The sequence below is a fragment of the Mauremys reevesii genome, linkage group 16 (assembly GCF_016161935.1).
Source record: "Mauremys reevesii isolate NIE-2019 linkage group 16, ASM1616193v1, whole genome shotgun sequence".
In the NCBI taxonomy this organism is placed as follows: domain Eukaryota; kingdom Metazoa; phylum Chordata; order Testudines; family Geoemydidae; genus Mauremys; species Mauremys reevesii.
The window spans coordinates 28,347,373-28,370,865 of record NC_052638.1 but is presented as its reverse complement, the minus strand read 5'-3'; the positions used below and the strand labels follow the sequence as shown (position 1 = coordinate 28,370,865).

At 39.6% G+C, this 23,493-nt stretch overlaps 1 protein-coding gene across 6 annotated transcripts in view; it reads right to left on the bottom strand.

Moving 5' to 3' along the window:
- The window catches only part of CDH11 (cadherin 11), a 489,120-nt gene that overhangs the window by 402,373 nt on the left and 63,254 nt on the right, over positions 1 to 23,493 (bottom strand). The gene's annotated exons all lie outside the window — the stretch shown is intronic.

Below are 23,493 nucleotides of genomic sequence, written 5' to 3'. Positions count from 1 at the left end.
ACTCAGTTTCGTACCTAGAAATAGGGAATAAGTTACAAACATCTGTCTGGAATCACAGTGCTGTACATATTGAGATATTGTCTATAATTTGGGTCTCAAAGAATGACAAAAGTTAAGTGGTTGATGAAGGAGGATTTTTCCCCCATTTCTTCTGGCTGAGGGGGGCTTTGTTATCTGATTTTTTAAATGTAACATAGAAACAGAAATGGTAGAACTTCCACATATATTACTGTGCAACTTTTTCCCCATCTGCTGCTTCAGGCACTGAGATATTTGTAAAGCAAGAAACAAAACTGGAAATATTAGATTTCAAGAGAGCAGTGACAAAGCATGGGAACAATAACTAGCATGATTCAGAAGGTATAAAATATTCATTAATTATATGGAAAGCCAAATAATCAAAGACACCTTAATTAAAAGCACTTCAGTTTGCTGTAAATATGCACATCATTATAATTATTAACCTTCACAATGGATAGGCTATAAAACTAAGGTATTATATCATATGTTAGGTGACTAGATTCATTTTTCTTCACAAGGACAAGTTATGCAGTTCACTATATATATATATATATTATATATATGGAAGCTTTCTGTCCTAAATCATTGGGGGTTTCTTTATTCTGCTAAAAGGTGAATTTTAGAAGATCTTGCCATATGCTTTGTTGAAAAACTTCACAAGCTTTTTAAACCCCCCTCCCCCCTTTTTTTTTTACACAAAGGTGACACAGAAAGATGATGTACTCATTCTTCTATTACTATTTCCCATGTTTTGGATTGCTATTTTAGAATCATGTGGATAATTAATATATAATTATCCCTCAATGCTTTGGCTCAGGTGCTTAAAATGAGCCTTTTCTCCATGACCATTTCATTTTATACCCTGCAACAAGAGTTGCAGTACTTCCTGCCAAATGGTAATGTTTGAATTTCCCCTTGAATCTCTCTCTTACTAATTTCAAAAAACCATATCCTTCAATAGTCTTTATCGCCTTCTTTGATAACTTATCTCTGTGGTAATGTCTCATTTAACCCAGATGTTGTTCCTTTTGGTGGAGGGTGTTTGTTTTGTTTTTGTTTATTTAAGGCATATAGGGAAGAGTATGTGTTTGTGCATCCTCCCCCACACACACACACACACTATCTCTTAAACAATTTTCTGTGTCTCAAGTACCATGCCCAAGTAATAACAGTAACAATTACCACTTACATGCTGTTCATCTTCAAAGTACTGTACAAACATTAATTAATTCACCCTCACAACACCCCATAAAATTAGTTTAGCTCATTCCCATTGTAATGGCTTTTTATCTGTCCTTAGAAAGTACATATAGATGAATAGCCTGATTTCTAATGGGAGCTGTGTGCATTCATCACCTTGGGGGGGGGGGGGGAGAATCAGGCTTAAATAACTTACCCAGTCAGAGCCAGGATTTGATCTCAAATCAAGCTCCCACAGTCATACTTAACACATTAGAACTTCCTGGAATATTTTTAACTTCTACTCAACGGAACAAATTCTACTCCTGACTGACCCAGTGTAAATCTAGAAAACAGGATCTGAGAGCAGAATTTGGTCCTGTGCATACCTATGTGCATAAACACCTCCTGCATTAACAAACCTGCTACTTTTGTTCACTGCAGCTTTGTCATGCAATTGCAAAAATACATCTCAGGATGCATAGATTAACTGACACAGTGGATGAAGAGTATTTGCAATTGTAGATGTTATATCTGAAGCTATAAACATCAAGTGTGGGATTTTCAACAGTAGTTAGTGCTGGCCTAACACTGCTTCCATTGGAATCAGCAGCAGACCTCCTTATAACATCTCTGAGAGCAGAGTTAGGCCAGAGTGTAATTTCTTCACTATGGGAAAAACCCTGATTCCACTGTCTTCAATACTAAAAGTTCCATTGACTTCACTGGAACCACGACTTTGCCCTAAGGGTTTTGGAGCATAAGGTCCTTTGCAGATCCTCTACAGGAGTGTGAAATTCACCTGAACAGATTTTGCATTGACTTTCCATTGATAATGTCAAAGGGCCAGAGCCTCAGGAGCTGCAAACCGGTATAGTTCCACTGTCTACAATGGAAAGATGTTGATTTACACTAGCTGACAATCTGGCCACTAATCTTTATATTTTAATATTTAATTTAGAAAAGAAGTCTATCTGAAATTCTGATTCTACTTCTACACATATAATTGCTGTATTTATTTCTAAATAGCGTACAGTGATTTTATAAGGTTTCAGATTCTGCAGCTTGCCACAAACATTAGTGTGCAATAATCCATTTAATTACTGGAGTAACATTTGTGTTAACTGATGCAAGCGCCACTTTAAGGCAATGGCCAGTTTTGTTCTAGAACAGAAAGTAAGTACATTAGGGAATGGGGAGCAACATAAAAGCAACATAAAGTCATTACCATGCTTTCTATCATCACTCTCAGCTGTCCCTGATAGTCTGTGACATCTGCAACATCTGTGGTGTAGCCTGGAAAAAATTCCCTATGTCCCTCTTCAACTTGATGCTTTTTCTCAGTGATATTAGCAAGTAGGGATATAAAGCGGTATTAATTTAAGCAGAGTGATTTATGTTTGTTTAGTTTTTGTCCCAACCAATTTGATAGCTTTGTGAATCTTTTATGATGGGAGCTAGGTGTTGTTGCAACCTCTTTACCTGACTTGTTTTATCTATTGTCACTTTTTCATTCCCAAATTCAAATGTGTTTGTTTAAGGAGGCAGCTAACATCCTCCATCCCAGATGTTTCCATATGCATCCTATCAATGAAATTGCCATGCTCCAGGATGCAAAGCAGATGAGCCACCTCCTGCAGCTTCCTTACCTACTTCCTGAGGGACTCTATCAACAGACACCTCTCACACCTGGTGGTGCCTCCTGCCTGGCTTTTGTCAGTGGGGACATGCAGTACTCATTCCCACTAAGTCAAGGCCAGTGTCTGGGTGGAAGCCTCTATGTCAGGATGCCTGTCTGGTGGTGGCCCCATGGGTACAGGCATCATATCCCTGAAAGCTGTTACCATTTGGAATTTTGTATTCCCCATGGAAAAATCTGCTCAACTATTAAATAGTAAAATTGAATAGTTAATGGACCATGGCTCCACTCCTGCATTGATGCCTGGGAGCTAGAGGTGTGCAAAGAATGCAGGATCAAACCCCAAGAGGAACAAAGATTGCACTCCTTCTGTGCGCCACTGAAAAAACTAATCTACAGTTGCCAGTTTTGCAGCATCTAAAAGTTATTTTGCTTATTTCAGTTCATCACTCACGTGGATACAGGGCTTATAAAACACACAGTCCTAAAAACTTCCAAAAGTAATTGAAATAGAAGACAGAGATCACACTTAAAATATTTAAACCATTTGAACTAATGTAGATATTGAAGTCTTTAAAGAACAGTAAAGAGCCTACAGAAATACACAAAACAGCCTGTCTCACTGCTTTAGTATGGCTGTTTCCTTATTTCCTTCTTTCCTTGTGTTTGACAACTGTTGGTGTAAGAATCATCTTCTCTGCATCCTGCTGGCTAGAACCATCTGCTTCTTCCTTGCCATTTTATTCTCTTCTAATTCTTTTCAAATTCCTTTGGAAAACATTATCATTTATTGTAACACATAGAGGCCCCAATTGAAATTAGTCCCCTCTTATACTCGACATACACATAGGTCTTGTCTACAGTGTCAGCAGCATATGGGGTATGCGTACCAACACGCTGCAGTGAAAAGCAGGCTATGTTCACACTGCAGCGGGTAGCTACATGCAGCAGTGAAAGTCTCTGCCAATGGGGAGGCACTGGGGAAAGTTCTGGCATCTTCCCCTCCCACCCTGAGCCTTTGCCCTATCGTCAGACTTTGTTAAAGTATGAGAACTGGTTGATAAGCTCTTATGGGAAGAAAATCTAAGGGAAAAAAGGAGTTTAGGAAAGCGGGCAGTTTCTCAAGGATACAGTATTAAAGGCACAACTGAGAACGATTCCTTCCCAATGTGAAGGAAAGACATGAAGAACAGTAAGAGGCTAGTATGGCTCCATCACGAATTCTTTAATGACCTGAAAATTAATAAGGAATCCTACAAAAAGTGGAAACATGGACAAATTGCTAAGGAGGAGTACAAAAGCATAGCACAAGCATGTAGGGACAAAATCAGAAAGGCTAAGACAAAATGAGTTACACCTAACTAGCAACATAAAGGGGAATAATAAGAGGTTCTTTAAATACATTAGGAGCAAGAGAAAGACAAAAGAAAGGATAGGTCCACTACTTAGTGGGGATGGAGAGTTAATAACTGTTACTGTCAAGAAGGCTGAAGTGTTTAATGCCTATTTTGCTTCATTCTTCACTAAAAAAAGGTTAATGGTGACCAGATACTGAGCACAATTAAAATTAACAATTGGGTGGGGGAGGGGAACAAGCCAAAATAAGGGAAGAACAGATTAAAAATATTTAGATAAATTAGATTTGTTGTATTCAGCAAGGGCTGATGAAATTCATCCCAACGTATTTAAGGAACAAACTAAAGCAACTGCAGAATTGTTAGCCATTATCTTTGAGAACTCCTGGAGGATGAGTGAGGGCCCAGATGTCTGGAAAGGGGTAAACATAGAACCTATCTTTAAAAGGGGGGAACAAAGAGGACCCCAGGAATTATAGACCAGTCAGTACCTGGAAAGATACTGCAAATTATTAAACAACCAATCTGTAAGCATCTAGCGGATAATAGGATTATAAGGAATAGCCAGCATTAAGTTGTCAAGAACAAATCACGCAAAACGAACCTAATTTCCTTCTTTGACGGGGTTACTGGCCTAGTGGATGAGGGGATGTAGTACACTTGATATTTTTTTATTTTATTAAAGCTTTTGTCACATACCCAATATGACACACTCAGAAGCAAGCTAGGGAAATGTGGTCTAGGTGAATTTACTGTAAAGTGGGTGCAAACCTGGTTGAAAGTCTGTATTCAAAAAGTAGCTATCAATGGTTTGCTGTCAAACTGGGAAGGCATATCTAGTGGGGTTCTGCATGGGTCAGTCCAGGTTCTGGTACAATTCAATATTGTCATAAGGATAATGGAGTGGAGAATACACTTATAACATTTTCACATGACACCAAGAGAGAGGCTGCATGCATCTTAGAGGACAGGATTAGCACTCAAAAGGATCTTGGTAAATTGGAGAATTGGTCTGTATTCAACAAGATGAAATTCAGTAAATATAAGTGCAAAATACTACACTTGGCAAGGAAAGATCAAATGCACAACTACAAAATGGAAAATAACCAGCTAAGTAGCCAGTATTGGGTAGCCATGTTAGTCTGTATCCACAAAACTAACAAGGAGTCTGGTGGCACCTTAAAGACTAACATTTATTTGGTCATAAGCTTTTGTGGGTAAAAACCTCACTTCTTCAGACGCATGGAGTGAAAGTTACAGACACAAGCATTATTAAACTGACACATGAAGAGCAGAGAGTTACCTCACAAGTGGAGAACCAGTGTTGGCAGGGCCAATTCGATCAGGGTGGATGTAGTCCACTCCCAATAATTGATGAGGAGGTGCCAATTCCAGGAGAGGCAAAGTTGCTTTTGTAGTGAGCCAGCTACTCTCAGTCCCTATTCAAGCCCAAAATTAATGGTGTTAAATCTGCAAATGAATTTTAGTTCTGCAGTTTCTCTTTGAAGTCTGTTTCTGAAGTTTTTTTGTTCAAGAATAGTGACTTTTAAATCTGTTATAGAATGTCCAGGAAAATTGAAGTGTTCTAATACTGGCTTTTGTATGTTACCATTCCTGATGTCCAATTTGTGTCCATTTATTCTTTTACATAGAGACTGTCCGGTTTGGTCAATGTACATGGCAGAGGGGCATTGCTGGCACATATTACATTAGTAGATATGCAGGTGAATGAGTCCCTGATGGCATGGCTGATGTGGTTGAGTCTTCTGATGGTGTTGCTAGAGTAGATATGGGGACAGACTAGACAATAAGGTTTGTTACAGTGATTGGGTTCCTGGGTTAGTGTTTCTGTGGTGTGTACTTGCTGGTGAGTATTTGCTTCAGGTTGGGGGGCTGTCTGTAAGAGAGGACTGGCCTGCCTCCCAAGGTCTGTGAGAGTAAGGGATCATTTTCCAGGATAGGTTGTAAATCGTTGATGATGTGCTGGTGAGGTTTACTCTCTCAGTAAATACTCACCAACAACTACACACCACACCATATGTGGCGTCATATGTAAGACATGGGAGGTAATTGTCCAGCTCTACTCAGCACTGGTGAGGCCTCAGCTGGAGCACTATGTCCAGTTCTGGGCACCACACTTTAGGAAAGGTGTGGAAAAATTTTAGAGAGTCCAGAGGAGCGCAACAAAAATGGTAATGGTTTAGATAACCTGATCTATGAGGAAAGGTTAAAAAAACTCTACATATGTTGTCATGAGAAAAAGAAGAGTAAGAGGAGACTTGAAAACAGTCTTCAAATACGTTAGGGACTGTTATTAAGAGGACTATGATCAATTGTTCCCCATGTCCATGGAAGATAGGAGAAGAAGTAATGGGATTAATCTGCAGCAAGGGAGATTTAGGTTAGATATTAGGAAAAACTTTCTTACTATAAGGGTAGATAAGCTCTGGACTAGGCTTCCAATGGAGGTTTTGGAATCCCCGTCCTTGTAGAGTAGGTTGGGCAAACAGCTATCTGGGACGCTCTAGGTTTACTTGAGCCTGCCTCAGCATAGGGGCTGGACTAGATTACTCCTGAAGGTCTATTCCAGCCATACATTTCTATGATCCCGTGACTGACCTCGAGTCCCTGTAGGCACACATTTTCACACTGATTTTGTGCATTCACATATTCCCAGTTTTAAATGTGATTACTATAAATTCACTTATCTAGCCCTGACACACACAAATTAGGAACACGTGACTACAAAGTGTGCCTACGCTTTCTCACACAAATGCAAACCTAACTACGGCACTAAAAAAGACCCTATTGCCCCCCTCCTTGTCTAAATGCTTTATTTATTTTCAGAATTTTTCCTCAAATTGGACACACTTAAGGTTTCTAATGTAGATTGAATATTACTGTGCAATGTGTAGACTCCAATGAAAATTCATCTTAGGTGTTAATTAGCACAATATTTATCTCATCTAATATGCAAACTAAGACATCACCATCTCATTAGTGTCAACTGTGTTACCTTTAAGCTAAATTAAATCTCCAGCCAATGGGGGAGGGGGGAAAATCTGTATTTCTCTTTGAAGCTAATGAGTGTGTGATTATTCCCTTCCTTTGCTATGAAGTGTTAAGTTAAGGAAAACTTATCTGAAATGTATAGAATATGGCAAACTTATGTAATATAAGAGCAAGGATTTGCTTGGTGCAGTGCCATATTTAGTGTTATTAAAATACAAGACTAAAAAAAAGGGGTAACTATCAAAATCTAAATGCACAATAAAGGGGAAAGTGAATTCTCCAGGCAGACATTTATTAGAAATAGACATGACATAGACCTTCCTAACAATCTAGAGAGGAGGAAATGGATTTTTTGGAGGGCAGTATATCTTATAAACTGTGCAATGTTTCATTTATTGCAAACTCATGTCATTGGTGTGTAGAGTCTATGTTAGTATCAACTTGGTTTAGAAGTATTCAATTTTCAGTTTAGGTTCAAAAGAACTAAGAATTGTACTTCTAATAAATATCTCCTCTTTTTTTTTTCTTTTTTTTTTCTTTTTTTTTTTTCACAGAAGAGTAATGTGACCCCTCAGTTACTCTGCTAAAGAGGACAACACAACAGAATGTTATTTATTAAACCAGCATTCAATCCATCATTGTCCATAATGATCATTTCTGATTAGTGATGTGAATTTTAATGTTTGCATACACTACCTGTAGTCAAGACAGGCAATGAGCTGTGTTGCTTTCAGCAGCCTTCTGGGGATAGAAAGGTAGAAAATGCTGTACTTAAGGACCATTTGTTATTTCCATATGTTCCTAAGCATGTCAAGTGGCACCAGCACCGTGAATTGAGACTCCCAAAGTGTGCAGAAAAAGGGGAGGTTGCAGTAAAGAAAGAAAGAAAAAATGTTATTCATTAATGTAAAGGAAAACAAGGAAGAAGATCTGACCCATCTTATATCTCTGAACCACAGTACTAGTCTCCCTCTGCCAGAGATTAACATTATCAGATCCTGCAGCAGATGGGCCTACACCCAGTATTAAGATCGATAAGATTTAAGTGTGGATTACACAGATATATCATCCCTTATAGCTTCTGCAGTTGTGCAGTGTGGAGAAAAGCAAGATCGCAGTGGGGATGTGGTCCATGGGGAGGAGAGAGGCAACTCTGCCCCCGCACTTCTCTCTACCCCCTGACTGCCTTCACTGCCTTCCACAGGAAATCCATGCAGCAGCCAGGCATTATGGAAAGAGGATGGGACCAGAGTCTGGGAGTAGAAGGTGACATGCTAAGTGGTATCCGCTGAAGTTTAAATTATTCAACACAAAAACTACTGTGGCTGGCGCTAACTAGTTTTACATACTCTGCTGTTTCCTTCAGCAGAGGCTCAGGGTGAAAAGCCAGCAGCTCAGTGGCCGGGGGCAGCTTTACTGCCTTTGGGTTAGAGGGTGCAGAAGGAAGCTCAGGGGCAGGCCAGAATTAGAGCGTGGGGAAACAAGAATTCCTACTGACATCATGAAGGGCTGTGGGGAAAGGGGGAAATCATCTTACCAGCTGCCACTCAGTTTCTTGGTGAATTGTGTTACTAACTCACCATCATGAGCATTTTTCCACTTGAGAAGAAAACAAGGGTCAGTTCAGTTTTTGGGCACATTAATCCTTGAATGAATGTTAAGGATACTAATTAGGGCTGAGGGGCTATGGGGTGTTTCCAATAAGAAATGGACTCACCTCAACTCATTCCATATAGGCAGTGCAATGATAATGTCTTCTGTGTCCTAGATTAGATCTGAACAGGTGACAGACGCGTCTCCCATTACTAATCCCCTCTAGGAAAAGAGGCAAATTACGCTTTAAGCACAAGCTCCCCAGAAGCCCGCTGAAATGCCCAGACACATGTATCAAAACACCCACAGATATGCATGACAATGAGCACAAGCCTTGAAATGTGTTGCAAAATATTGTCAGGAACCTGAACAGAACCACAGATTCAAGAAGTATTAAGAAAATGCACTGTACAACTTTAAAGCTGGCATTGAGCACTCACATTTTAAAAACCTGACAGTGCTTTTATGGCTTATAAATCCATTTTGTTTTATTTCCCTTCATCCCATTTGTAGCAGACTCATGTACTCCAGCTAAAAATTCTTTTCAACTCCAATGTTTTCCCTTTGCAGTACAATCTTGGAAAAAATCACTTTTCACATTACTGAAAAGACGTCTAACGTGTTTTATAGTCTCTAACACCTGGGAAAAAACATAACAATTTAGTGATATGACATTTTTGGAGAGCATGGAAGCAAACACTAAATGAGATTTGAGCTCTTAAGCTGCTTTATCAAGCTCTGATACTAATCTGAATCAGATCTCGCATTTCAGGAGTGATGGGAATGCAAAGCTTGGGTTCTTTTCCAATTAAAACAAAGCAACAGGCTGCTCTTTTCAGTTAATTGGAGGATGTGCACAGGCCCTGACCTTCAGTATGCAACTTTGTATTGGAAATGTCCTACTCCAGATCAGGCTTTGGGAAAGTTTGCTTCTGAAGTCAAATACAGTTTCCCCTGTATTAACCCTCAAGACTCCCTCAGACATTGCGATTCTCTCAGCTACCCTCACCATCTCCTGCATCTCCGTTGGATTTGTAACTCTTTCCTAGAGCCTGATCAGATATGCAGCTACCATCCTCCCTGGCCCACACTCTACCAAGAACCTTTTACAAGTCTGCCACCTGTGGTTGGGGAAGGGTGGACTGTCAATAAAGCATATCGTTCATCTGCCCCCAAGCACTGTGGGAAAAGATGGGGAGAAACTGAATACCACTGGAGCCTATGTTAGTGTTTCCCTGACCACTCCTATGATCTACAAAACCCCTGCTCAGTTGCCACCTAGCCTTGTAGGTGCCTAAACTTACTCAGCAAATAATTGCTGTAAAATTCCCCTAGACACCAAAAGGTATATCTACACTTTGAGTTGGGGGTGTAATTTCCAGATTGGCTAGATATGCATTCACTAGTTAGTGTGCTAAAAATAGACATGTAGACACTGTGGCATATGCAGTAGACAGGGCTAGCTGCCCAAGTAAGCACCTACGGTCCTGGGCAGCATTGGCCATCCCAGCATCTCTGTTACATTTCCATTTTGATGCACTAGCTCAATCAATGGTAACTGCCAGCTCCACTGTAAGTGTACCCTAAGTTTCTGGCTCTGGGCATATGCATTGCTGTCTTGGTCTGGCCCCAGATGCCTATTTCCTACTTAAGCCTCTGGGGAAGATAGGTGGGGAAATGGCTATTTCACCTGCAGGGCCCAATCCAGTAGGCATGTTCAGAGTACAGAATCATAGGACTGGAAGGAGACTCAAGAGGTCATCTAGTCGAGTCCCCTGCACTCGCGGCAGGACTATATTATGCCCAACTCCACACAAAATGGCTGGAGGTGGGGTAGGAACCCTCCCTTATAACCTTTAACTCAGTGGTTAGGGTAGGTTAGGATGTAGGAGACACTGGTTCAGTTCCCACCCATACATCTGATAAGAAGGGATTTACTGGATTATGAGATAATCTTACAGGGATCTCTCAATTTTTCCTGATGAAGCTGTTCAATTTTGTATAAATTAAATATTAATTGGGACAGAGAGAGTGAAAACTCTGTTGCCTGAAAACCAAAAGGTTTAATAAATGACAAAATATGAAATAAATTCTCCTCACCCTCAATTTACCACCAGTCAGGAGACTGACTGAAAGAGAGTGAGAGGAGATACAGAGAATTAAACGTTTCTTAAGGTTGGAAGGGAACATTTAGAAAATTCAACACTATAACAATAGTGGCCTCTGAAAATCTGGATGTCTCCCTGAAGAGGTCATGAGCATTTACACTAAGAATTTTGAAGCCTGGTCTACACTTACAGCGCTGCAGCTGTACTGCTGACTGTTGGCTTCATTGGTATTGGCACCATCTTTCCTTATAATGTCCCTTTTCCTACCCAGTGATGTTGCTTTCTCCATTGCTGTGTTCTCTCTTTCTTGATTTTCCTCCCACTCAGTATTAGAATCAGGAATGGAGATTACATGAGCATCTCCCAACCATCTCCACAGAGTTCCTAGTTTAAAGCTTTTTTAATCAGTTGTGCCAACCTCCACGCCAGAAGTCTATTTCCTTCCCAAATTGCATGGAAAAACAGTCTTTTGTCCATGAATGCCTCCCAGTTGTTGAACATCCCAAAGCAGTTTCTCCTGTCAGTGTAGGTACTCCACCTCCGAGAGGCAGTAGCTATGTCAACAGGAGAAACCCTCCTATCAACATACTGGTTGTTAGGTTGATATAACTACATCACTCAGGGGTGTGGAGAATCCTCACTATAGTTATGCCATCATACGTTTGTAGTGAAGACCAGGGCTAAAGGAACAAGGTGCCCAACTGCCCATGAAAGCCAGTGGGACTCAGGTGGAGATCTCCCTTGGATGGCTTTGAAAATTGTGCCTTTGATCTTTTAAACCTACCCCTCTCTAGCTTAATTGTGACAAGCAGGCCTGTTTGTATTTTCTCCACTCAAAGTGATTTACACAAAGTCCTTCTTGTCTAGCACCTGGTCACATTTGATTGGATGCTTAGCTGAAGGAAATACCACCACAACCAGTTGCACTTGCATCTGAAATGCAGGTTGCCCAGGATGCTGGGGGGATATGTATGAAAGGGAGGGATATGTATGAAATGGCATTAGTCCTGCTACCTGGTGCACAAAAGTGGAATGGCAGTGGAAAGAATGACATAGAAATGCATTTCTGAAATTTCTTTCCCTTATACCACATGCGGTGCTATAGCGTTAAGCAACACGATAGAATCATAGGAAGAAACAGAACAACTTTTTAGCACATCCACTACAAGTTGTCTTAACTCGGTTACTGGGCTCCACTGCCCTGTTCATGACATTTCCAATAAATTTCTGTGCGCTCTCAAGGTGAAAGCCTGACCCTATTGAAATCAACGGATGTCTTGCTATTGACCTCAATAGGGCCAGGATTTCACCCTGATTCTAAGCATTTATAGAAGGATCACCTCTAATTCACTTTTGGACATGGTTTGTCAAGACTATAAAGGATTATTCTGAGTGACAACAAACAAGCTATAGAAAAAGCTTTACACAAAATATAGACTAGTTTCCCTGAAAGATGCAACTGAAAAAAGTAGGTGATGTGCACTTAGGGTTATAAATTTTTGTATTATAAAGCCCAAATCAATATGTGCAGCTAACAGTGATTTTTACAGTGATTCATAACCAGAAGAGAACACCCATTATATTTATATCAATAGAATAATGAGAACAATGCCCCTGAAAATTTCTCAGTAAGTGACCTACAGAGCTCTCTCTCTGCCTTGTAAAAAGCATCCAGAGATCTCATGAGACCAGTATTTTGCTTGAATGTTTTATAGAAAGTCTGAACTAGAATAATACCTTGCAAGAAACAAATGAACTGATCCAAGAACAGCATTGTTATCTTCCAAACGATCCATGCTTTCAACAAAAGACTGTCCTGCATGTTTGATTTCTCAGAGAAGAGTTTTCTCTATCCAAAGATAGAGGTCCTACACTGAATAATTAGTCATGAAAAAACATACACCCATAAAATTTAAATCTCTAATTAGGCATAAATAAGTGATCATCAAGACAAGATTAAGAATCACGTTTAATTAATGATCAACATTACCCAGTAATTACTCAATGTATAACATTAAATAAATAAGAGTATAAAAAATAGCAAATAAGGGTTTATCGAAAGGGGTATAATTAAGGAGGTTGTCCCTGGATAGCATATTGTATCTTCTGTTGTATATGCATTGTAAATCACACAGTTCATTCCTATACAAGAAATTGTCGTTTGGCCAAAATGATTGCATACTGATGTTAAAATCAGCATGATAAGAAGTGTCAAGTTATTAGCATCATCAACATCCTTCCACAAAGATAATGCACCGTAGAATAGCCATCTCAGTATGAGAGACTAGTATCCAGTAATGTAAATGGTTCCTTTTTTATTAATTGTGCTTGTCACAATAATACCAAGAGCACTGACATGTTTTCCTGAATAAATACCATTTGACAGATGGGCTACAGGTATTTTAAATATTCCTTCATTGCTGGTCATAAAACTGTTCCGAATAGTGGAACTTTAGCATGTTGTTAATTACGTATTACTAGATACTCAAGAAGTACTCCAGCAGGCAACCGTTTGTTTCAATGGGATACAACATGTGGAGAAAACTCCATCAATCATTGCATACACAATGGTTAGTACATTGTATCACATAGAATGGAACAGTCAAAGGTCACCTGATACCGGGGATGGGAGGGAGAAATAGCTTTTGCATATCTATTAACACAGAGTAAAAAGCATGCAATTTGGAATGTAGGTGAAAAAAGATGTTGGTTAAAAAAAGAAGATCAGAGATAATATTTACGACATTACGAAAATTAAGTAAATTATTTAATTCATTTCCCAAACTTTTTTTTGGTTTGTTTAAGCTGTTACTATTTGCTGACAAGACTTTTCACAAATTCACACTTCAGAATGGAAGGATACTCAGAAATGCAGCCATACCACTGTCCGATGTGATCAAATCTCACATACTAAGCAAGTCTGGGCCTAGTCAGCAGCTCCGTGGTAGTACCCCAAAGGTGCTGCTTATAGGAAGTTGGAAGCTTTTAAATTAAAACAAGATTAAAAAAACCCTCCCCTCTCCCCCCCAATATTGAAATTATCCACCCTCGAGTACTGTTTTAGGAAGTAGTAATAATGGATAGTATTATGAGGTGTTCTACACAGAATACAGTATGCCAGGAATTCTAATCCTGGCTCTGACATGGATTCCTTCTCTGGCCTCATCTGTAAAATAGAGATAATAGTTATTCCCCTACCAAAGAAGGCTGTTGCAAGATGTAGATACAGATGTAATTATAGCTCACTTTTTCCTCCTGAAATAAACTGAAATCAATACCTTAGCATGGTGCTAGAGTACTGCGCTAGAAGAGGCATAATTTCCAGATGACAAGTATGAACAGGTCAATGACCTTTCCAGTAATTAAACATCCTTGCAAAAATGTCATGTGAAAGGGATAGTAAGTTAACCCTGACGTCCTGACCAAATTCCAACTTGTACAATTAATTATAATACATTCTTCCTATTTAAATTCCCCCTGTAGCTAAGATGAAGTTGTTCTAGTTTTCTCTTCCCCCTGCTAAAAAGGGTTGTGTGGTATCACTGGTGCAAAACTAGGCTGCCACTCCATTCCAGACATAGATGCATTTCACATGTGGCTGAGTAAGCCCTACCATCTATATTCCATAGAAGGTAAAAAGGACGCTCTTCCTGGGACCCTCTTTCCACTTGCACACCCATACAGGGCCAGGCAGAATCCAGGTTTTAGAACAAATATGAGTCCAAGGGGAACACCAGCATACTGATGGTAGTACAGTGAGAAGGGATGGGGCACTAACATACAAATTCTGGCTAGTCACAGAAGTCATAACTTTTATGGCCAGAAGGGACCATTGTGATCATCTAGTCTGACTTCCTGTATATCACAGGCCAAAATAATTCCCATGCAGCATTTTTTTATTCCCCGAGCTCCAATTTACCATTCTAGCTCCACCTAGCACCATCATTCCCATGGGATGCCATTGATGCTTCGAGGTGAACCCACACAGACTGGGTAAGTGGAATCTTCTAAATTTCTTCCTACTGACAATAACCACAATTTATCCCTTGGCAACAGGCATGTGAGGTGGGATGGAAACAGATTATAGACCAGGAATTCACAGTTAAACTGGGAATAGAACTTGGGCTCAGACATTTCAAAAATATTCACTCATCATAGCCTCTTTTGGATCAAAAGATGAGTGTATCAAATAGCTGCAAAAGTAATTGAGCTTATAGCACAAGTTCTTTAAAAAAAAAAAAAGTCTGTAGCAATCTGCATGGAACTTAAAGAAAGAAGCACAGATTGCATGAGGGAAGAGTTTGGAGGGAGCACAAGGAAGGCAGTCTATGTACATATGACTAGAATGCTGGCTGCAGTTTCAGCACCTTTGCAAACAGTTGTCCTAATAAAGACCTCAATTTAGTTTCAGAAACCATGAGTCCTCTCATGCTATTACTGAGTATATGATACATGATACAGCTGCCATGGTTATAAAACACACACATACATACACACAAAACTAGTAAGACTGCAATACAATTAAAGAACAGATCCACCATTCTATTACGTTCTACTGCAAAGCAGTCAATGTTCCACACATCTCATGTGAACACCAGAGTAAAAAATGGTCTAAGTTTATAAATCTAGTTCAGAACCATGACTCATAGTTCTTTCGCCAGATGAGAAGACCCAAGTTGGTGGCCATCTTTATGGTGCAAAACACTCTTCTGTTGGCTATTTATTGTTCCAGTAAGAGAAAACATCTCAGTGCAATCAAATATTGTCATCCTTGGACACTGCTAAAGTTCTTGTGTTTGTTGGAGTTGACACAGAAAATATCCACAAAGACCACTGGAGTTCCACCAGTGTCCCAGATGGAAAGAAGAATGTGGGTTTTGCACCTAAGTTAAAATATCCAACAATAGTAGGTAATTATTTTGATCAAATTTAAATTTAAAGCAAATTTATTGCTTCTGGTATCCAAAGAATGTAATGTTATATATACCCCTCTATGTAAATTATGATCTTCCTTAGCACTATTTCTGCACACAACTGTGAAGTAGAACTAATACATTTAACTGATAAATACATCAAAGGGAGCATGTCTAAAGCAATAAACATCTCCTGTGGTGGTGATGTTTATGCGCTACAGGAGACATTTTTGCTGAGTACATATCTCCCTTTGATGTAGTTATCATTATTATAATGAAAGCATTAGTTGATTTTATTGCTTTTTAAACACCACTGTTGTCCGCCATAGCTCCATTAAATGTAAACTGTGTTGTTAATAATGTGGAGTAAATTGAAGATTTTTTTCATTTAAGACTGGATCAATGTTAAGGGACTGGCTATCAGAGCATAAGCTCTTCTTCATTTGCTCAGTTTCCTTATTGCTCTAGGGTTGTCATCATGAACCAAAATTTCTAACTGTGCACACAAAAATTCACATACAACTTACACAAGCAATAAGCGCACGCAGTCATGGTAAGTACTCTAGTTTTATGTATGTGCTCTAATATTACATACACACACACACACACACACACTTTTGAAAATTCCAAACTACCTGCTCAGCCGCAAGAGTGCTCAGTTCTGGCCTAACTCCGCTACCAGTTACAACAATAGGAGTTTTACCATCAGTTTCAACGGGAGAAAATTTAGGCCAACATTTAATGATTTCAAAAAAAAAAATCTGTGCCCATATTTTCACCTGCTTTTGTAGTCTGCATTTTGTCCCATAAGCACTGTTCACATGGCATCTTACATTTGCTAGCAAAGTTTATCATTCGGGTTTTTCTGAAACTGTTGCCAAAAAATTTCACAATTCAGGAGCACTGACCTAGTAGCATGAGCAGCCCTCACACTCTGGAAGCCAACCCACTGTTATGCTACTAGCCGCCACCGCTAGTCTGTGAAGCAACTGCTACCATGTTACTAAACTAGCATGGGTTTTAAAGAGTTCAAGCAGATCAGTGTTGAGGGGGTTGATATAATCAAGTTTATGCAGTCTGTGCTGTGCATGTTCTGCAGATGAAGAGAGGGCATGTGTCTCTAAGGCTGTCAAACACCTTCCATGAGCACTTAAATCATGTTAAAAAAAAAACTAAATGAGGTTTTCAGATGTACACAATGGGACTTGGGCTCCTAGAATGATGATACAAGAAGCTCTTGATTTTTTAATTCAGAGAGATGGGCATGTGAAACAGTACACAAGCTTAAAATAGCTGAAACAATGTAACATACAATAGGAACAGAAATGTCAGCATTATTAAGGCAGTCCACTTGAAGGAAGGCCATGTGTTGCTAAAAATCTTGTAAAGCCATTACTGGCCAGGTCACCTTTGCAGGGGAGATTATAATCTCAATATCCTTCTACTGGGATAAATACAGTAGAGGCAGCATAAGGGAAATTTGGCAAAAACAATGCTATTCATCAGACAGGTTTGGAAATGGCTTCCACTAGGTACTAAAGCAAACAGGCTTGATTTATAATTACCTCTTAATGTAGGGAGTTGATAATCGATTGCAATGTGCAGAAACACGCTTCTGCACTACCAAAGAGAAACACTTTTTTCCAAACATCAGTGATCAGAGGATGGGGAGATGTTTGAAATGTATTTTAAAAGAGAAAGATCATGAGAGGTAACAACCAAACAACTTGACAGAGGGGTCACAGTGAATTTCTAACCACACTCTGCAAAATAAAATGGACTCTCATAGTATATTTCTTTGCGTAGCAACATGTACCACACTTTTATCTATGACATGCTGATTGGAGAAAGAAACTCTAAATATATTTAGCCTAGACACTATGGATTAAAGGAATAGTGAGTGAGGATTAATAGGCTGTGTACAGCACTCCAGGCAAGGAGTATATCAGCTCAGGAGTATATATTCAAGATACACATGAAAGTATATTCTCTTTTGTGTTTCTTTGCAAAGCTAATCATGGATTTCTTATTATGGTCAATCACTCAGTTGCAAAAGTGCTACTACAGATGGGTAGGTTTCAACTAAAGTTTGCCAGAAACTCTCTAGGCTCTTCCACCTATAGTATTAGAATACATTGAGGCGCCAGTAGCACATTGTTCCTTCATGCTTGCTTTTAACAAGCTTTGCCACCTGAAATTTGTCACCAAAATTTGGGTCAAGGGTGGCAAAGTAATTTGCATTTTTAACTATTTGCCTAACATTGGATCTGTGTTTTGAACAAAAGCTCTCATTTAAGCTATTTCTTTGTGAACATGGAAAATGCCTAATGACAACAAATTGAAAGTTGAAAAGTATAAAGTCTGCATTAGAAAACTTGGAAAGAAGTATCTGATTTATTGGATCCTTCTTTTTTTAAAAAAAAAAAGAAAAGTATTGGACTGTTTGCATTTTGTCTGTGATTTGTACCCTGTTGTTAGAGGAAGTGTTAGAGGATACTGCATTAATCCCTGGTTCAGATGAAATGCTGCCAAAAGCTAATGGCTGTTCAGTGAATGAATGAAAATATGTTGCTGAGGAGGGAAGACATCAAAGACAAATTGATCTTCAAAAATAGTCAGGGTAAGGCAAGGTGAGCAGTGTTATAGTAAGTAGTTTGCCACAAGTGATAACTCTTGAACAAAATCTTTAGGTTTTTTTGGTAGGGGCCTTGCTCCAGGATTGTCCAGGTTTTGCAAATGTAGGGCCATAGATTGCCCTCAGTTCACAGCAGAACCAGGAGATAGATTAGGGAGAAGTATCAATCCTATTTCTCACAGAGACCATAAGTATTGTATCTCTGTCATCCTTATTCTGCTGAAACAGCATTCAGGGAATCTTTACTCATGGGGGTGGGGATCCTTTTACACTTCTCAGTACAAACTCTGACAAGGGGGTAGGCACAATGCCAGTACCAATGCGTGAAGGAGCAAAAGTGGGCGGGGAGGGAGGAAGGGAGGGAATGGGGGTGGGGCGGGCATGCGGCATATTCATGATAGGGCCACTCGTACTTGAATCTGGGACTCCATCCAAGTTAGTTAAAAAATTGTCAAAAGGAATGGGGCTGTTCAGCTTTTCTGTGATATACAGAATTTCTCCTTCTATTGCTCAGTGTCATGAGCCCATTTCTCTAGCAGAGGAGTATGCATTTCCCCATCTATATTTCAGATGTTAAACGTGGCTAATCTTTGATCTAGAGGAGTGTTGGGAGTTGTGCAGGGTTAGGAGATGTTTTTCTCTTTTTTTGGAAACCCCATGAGAAGATGCAGTTTCACGATCCAAGTGCTGGCTCCTTTGTTGTTGTTGTTTTGCTTTTAATACATTAATCTTTTTTTCTCAAACCAACCGGATGTTGTATTATCAATCCTTTCATCCACTTATCCCTGTCTTTCTGAATATTATTTTAATACAAGCACTGGGTGCAGCTGTGCCTCATCAGGCCCCTTGTGCCTTTTTATGGGACTTTCTAAGGGGCCCTGATTAAAGACTGTTTCAGCTGTTGCTGCAGGGAGTGTTCTCTTTTTCCGCATTTACCCTCCTGCATTGTATCCAACGCTAAAGGTTTCATTGTTCTCTTTCACGATGATGTTGAATTAACGTTTGGACATTTTTAAAAAAAAATGTGTATTTTTATTGGATTGTTTTCCTTGATCACTACTCCGGGAATGAAACGTCCTTTGAAATTAACAGAAGGCTGCAGCAGTATGCAGTGAAGCCTCAGCATAGGATGTGCTTCTGGATCTCCTCTGTTAACATCTGCTGGCTGCGCTCATTGTTTTCATAGATTAATCTTCCCTAATTGAGTTGTATATTTTATTAGGTCTTTATCTAAAAATAAAATTTCATGTACACCCTTTGCTACAGTGCTGCCAAAGTCTGCAGTTATGAATGAAAACAGGCTTTCAACTTTGAACATTTAAGGAAACAAAATGCATTTGCTTCTATTTTTAACTGCCAGGGGCTGTGCTGCAAGTATAGACATCAGCACATCCTTAACAGAAACCACCTAGGAAGTTCTTAAAAATTCTCTTCTTCTAGTTCAGTTCATTTTTTATTTGAAATATTCAATTTTAGTATTCATCAACAAGCTACTCTGTGATCTGTAGTAAAAGGAAAGTGCTAGCTATCAGTACTCTAGATACTGTACATTATTTGAGAACTGCTTGGCAAACCTTTGCTTTCTTTGTGTAAAGATCAGAACAATTTAGATATTTTAGTTCAATGTCACTATAAAAATGCTTTACAGTTATAGCAAGAGAATTAGAAGGCATATTTGTAATATGAATTGCTAACCACTGTCAGCTGACAAGCTTGTGTCCTTGCATGAAAATTATGCTATTACTTTCCATGACTGTGAGCGAAATGTAAAGATCATGGATCACATAAAAAAGACAAAAGGTGGAAAAATTCACACAAAAATGATTTAGGATTGTCACAGAAAAGAAGACTAACATTTGCTTTGCTGCCTCGCCTCCCCTTTCTTCCCCCCACCCTTCCCCGAATCCCTACACTGAGATGGCATGCAGATCTTAAAAGTTTGTATTTGCCTAATTTCTTTTGGAAATAATAGGTGAGTTCTAAAATTTATTTTAATATGATGAATCTAAGAGCAAGAGAAGTTTTAAAGTGAGAGTTAACAACAGAGTTCATTTTCATTGTAAAGCTGGAAACATTTTAAAATTTGAAATGAGCATATACCTAGTGCCATCTGGTCCCATATAGAATAACAATGCCTCAGTATTTTGTCCCAGAACCTACAATCAAGTAAGATCCGTTTGCAATTTGGAGAAAGATTAACTATCATACAGACTCTCAATTGCTAACACATGCTTATGGTGTTTTATTTTCTGCTTTCTTCTTGTTTTACTTGCTACTTTGGGGTCAGATTCTGTCTGCATGAGAAACACTCATTTACTCTGAATGAAGATGTGAACACATCAGAGGGCAGCATTTAGCTTCTTTGTAAGGGAATGTGTTTGCCCTTTTTGGTAAAACATCTGACTTGGTAGAACACCATAGATATCTTGAACAAAGAGAAGGTTGATTTATGTACTTGCTGCTTTTTGTATATTAGTACAACTTACATTTTATTTTTGGAATTTCTATAATAAAGGGCTTAATTTTCAAAATTATGCTAACAGTTAGGCATCTAATCGAGACTGTGGTTTCTTTGCATATGCAAATCAGGTAGTTGAACTGACAAATGAACAGATAGCTCCAACTGTCCATTTCCAATTATGTACAAATACCATCTTTGCATGCAAATTTCCAGTGTGTGTGTTTGTGTGTGTGCGCGCACACATAAGTTAAACATACATTTGTACATGAAATTTGTGCACAAACAATTGTGGAAATGGTTTAAAAAAAATCAGGCCTTAAAACTAAGCAAAGTAAAGTTACAAGGAGGATTAATGTAATTTATTTTGAGCAAGTTGACAGAAAACCTTTAACAAATAAAAGTTGACCTCACTGAAGAGAGCATTATTGTTAAAATAGTCCAAAAAATATGGCAACTGTGATTTCTGGTGATGTTGCTGTATGTAAATATATTAAGTGAAGAACAACTATCACGAGAAAAAAAAACATGTTCCTAAATGCTCAAAATAGTTTATTCCATTTACAAAAATTCTCCTGTATTCTTCCTTCCACATGCCACTGAAAATGTACTTCAGGGGCCACACACTGCCCTTGATGTCAGTGGGAGTTGTGCACACAAAGTGAAGATAATGTGTGACCCTTAAGAGCTGAGCTGAGGGTTTTTTTGCCAGTTGTACAAGCAGCTGTTTTGGGGTTTTTTTCCTATACTTTGCTATAAATTCATGGAAAAACTGAAATTTACCATCATGCCTTGAGAGATCTGTGAAATGTAGGCTAGATTTTACAATTCATAAAGTAAAATAGGGATGATTGACCGCATTTTGCAATAGCTGATGACAACCAAGGACATTTGGAGCATGGGATTCTTGTACAATATGCCAAAAATAATGTTGCAGCTCATCATTGTTACTACAAAACAACTCTTTGGGGAAGGGTTTGGCAGGTCCTCCCCAGGAAGGAATTGGGCCACCCCTAACATTGCTGTAGTTATGGGGTGTTGTCCTCGGTGAGTTTAGGCTGGCGGGTTTGAATGTCATTGGTTCTCCATTAACCCTCCAGCACCCTAGTCCCAAGGAGGTGGCCTGTCTTTTATAGCCAAGGCAGGGAGGCATGCAGCTCCTGTCCTCTTGCCACGTCTAGTGCAGCATGCTGGTGTTGACCCAGGCTCGGGCTGCAGTGATGGCTCAAAGGATCTTCCTGACTGGGGTCACTGGTTCAGGTCCAGTGCTGCCAGTACTGGGAGCCCTATTTGTGGTGGAAGAAGGGGTAGGCCCAGGACAGCCAGAGGATAGTTGGCTTCCAACTGGGGCAGGCAGAGGCATCTGAAATTGTTGCTGAACAGGCAGCAACCACAACAGCAACTAGGACACCCCCATTTCTATTACCATCGCCTCGTGCTGCCCCAGCAAAGGAAGACCAGAGGGGAAGCCACAGAAGACCCAGCAAGGCTGTGGAATCTGATAGACCTCACTAGAGAGAAGGAACTGGGGGTTCTGGGATAGAGTCACTCCCCATTTCCTTATATCCCGGGTGGAATGAATGAGTTGTACCTGTCCCAGTGAACCAGCAACTACATGCAAAAAACTCTAACACCTCTTAACAGAGAGTACAGAGGAAAGGATCCTGCTACCCCATTATAACAAGGCATAACTGCTGGCATTGCTTAGGCCAATGTATTACCAGCACATCTCACTGGCAAAGTGTTTCTCTGTTTTTACCATTACACTTGCCACTACTTATATGTATTTCTTCATGTGGGGATGACCAGTGTACCAATACTTGTGTGAAAGTTATTTTAGATAAGGGCCCCCAGAACATGGGCTAGGTGCTTCTTTATATTTTATAAACCTAAGCTATTATGTAGAGAAACAAGGGAGTCAATCCCCTCCTTGCCCTTTCGGGATCCTGGGTCCAGGCCTTGCATGGAACAAAGCTGCTGCTCTCTGGAGACAGCACCCAATGAGTGAGTGAAGAGAGGGCAAAAAGAAGCAGTCTCTTAGTGGTAACCACTCCCTTACTTCTGGACAGAGTAGCTGGCCAGATGAAGTATGGGAAGTAAAATGCACCTTCTCAAGCGCTACAGCAACTTAGCTTTCCCCTTTGGAGAAAGAGGGGACCAGGCAGGAGTTACTGCTCTATGAGGGTTGCTCCAGGGTAGAGAGGTTACATGCTGCCTCTCACTCAGGGCTAAGCCTACAGGATCAATCAAAATTGGACAAGGACTGGCTTTCACTATATGTGCATGTAAAGTGTCAAGCACAATGGGCCCTGATCTCAGACAAGGTCTCTAGGCACTACTGTAGCCATTATCACACCAGTAGCACTTACTGGATCAGGCTCTGATTTTACTGGAAAGCCATTTCCACAATATTATCACCACTGTCTTTATATATATATATATATAAATAAAAGGACAGTGGTGATATATATAGTGGTGATTTATATATTTATATATATATAAAGCCGTTTTGTTTCCCAGCTCCTTAGCAAAAGGAATTTAAACACTCGAAAAGGCTAGTGCAACCCATTTTTTAGAAAG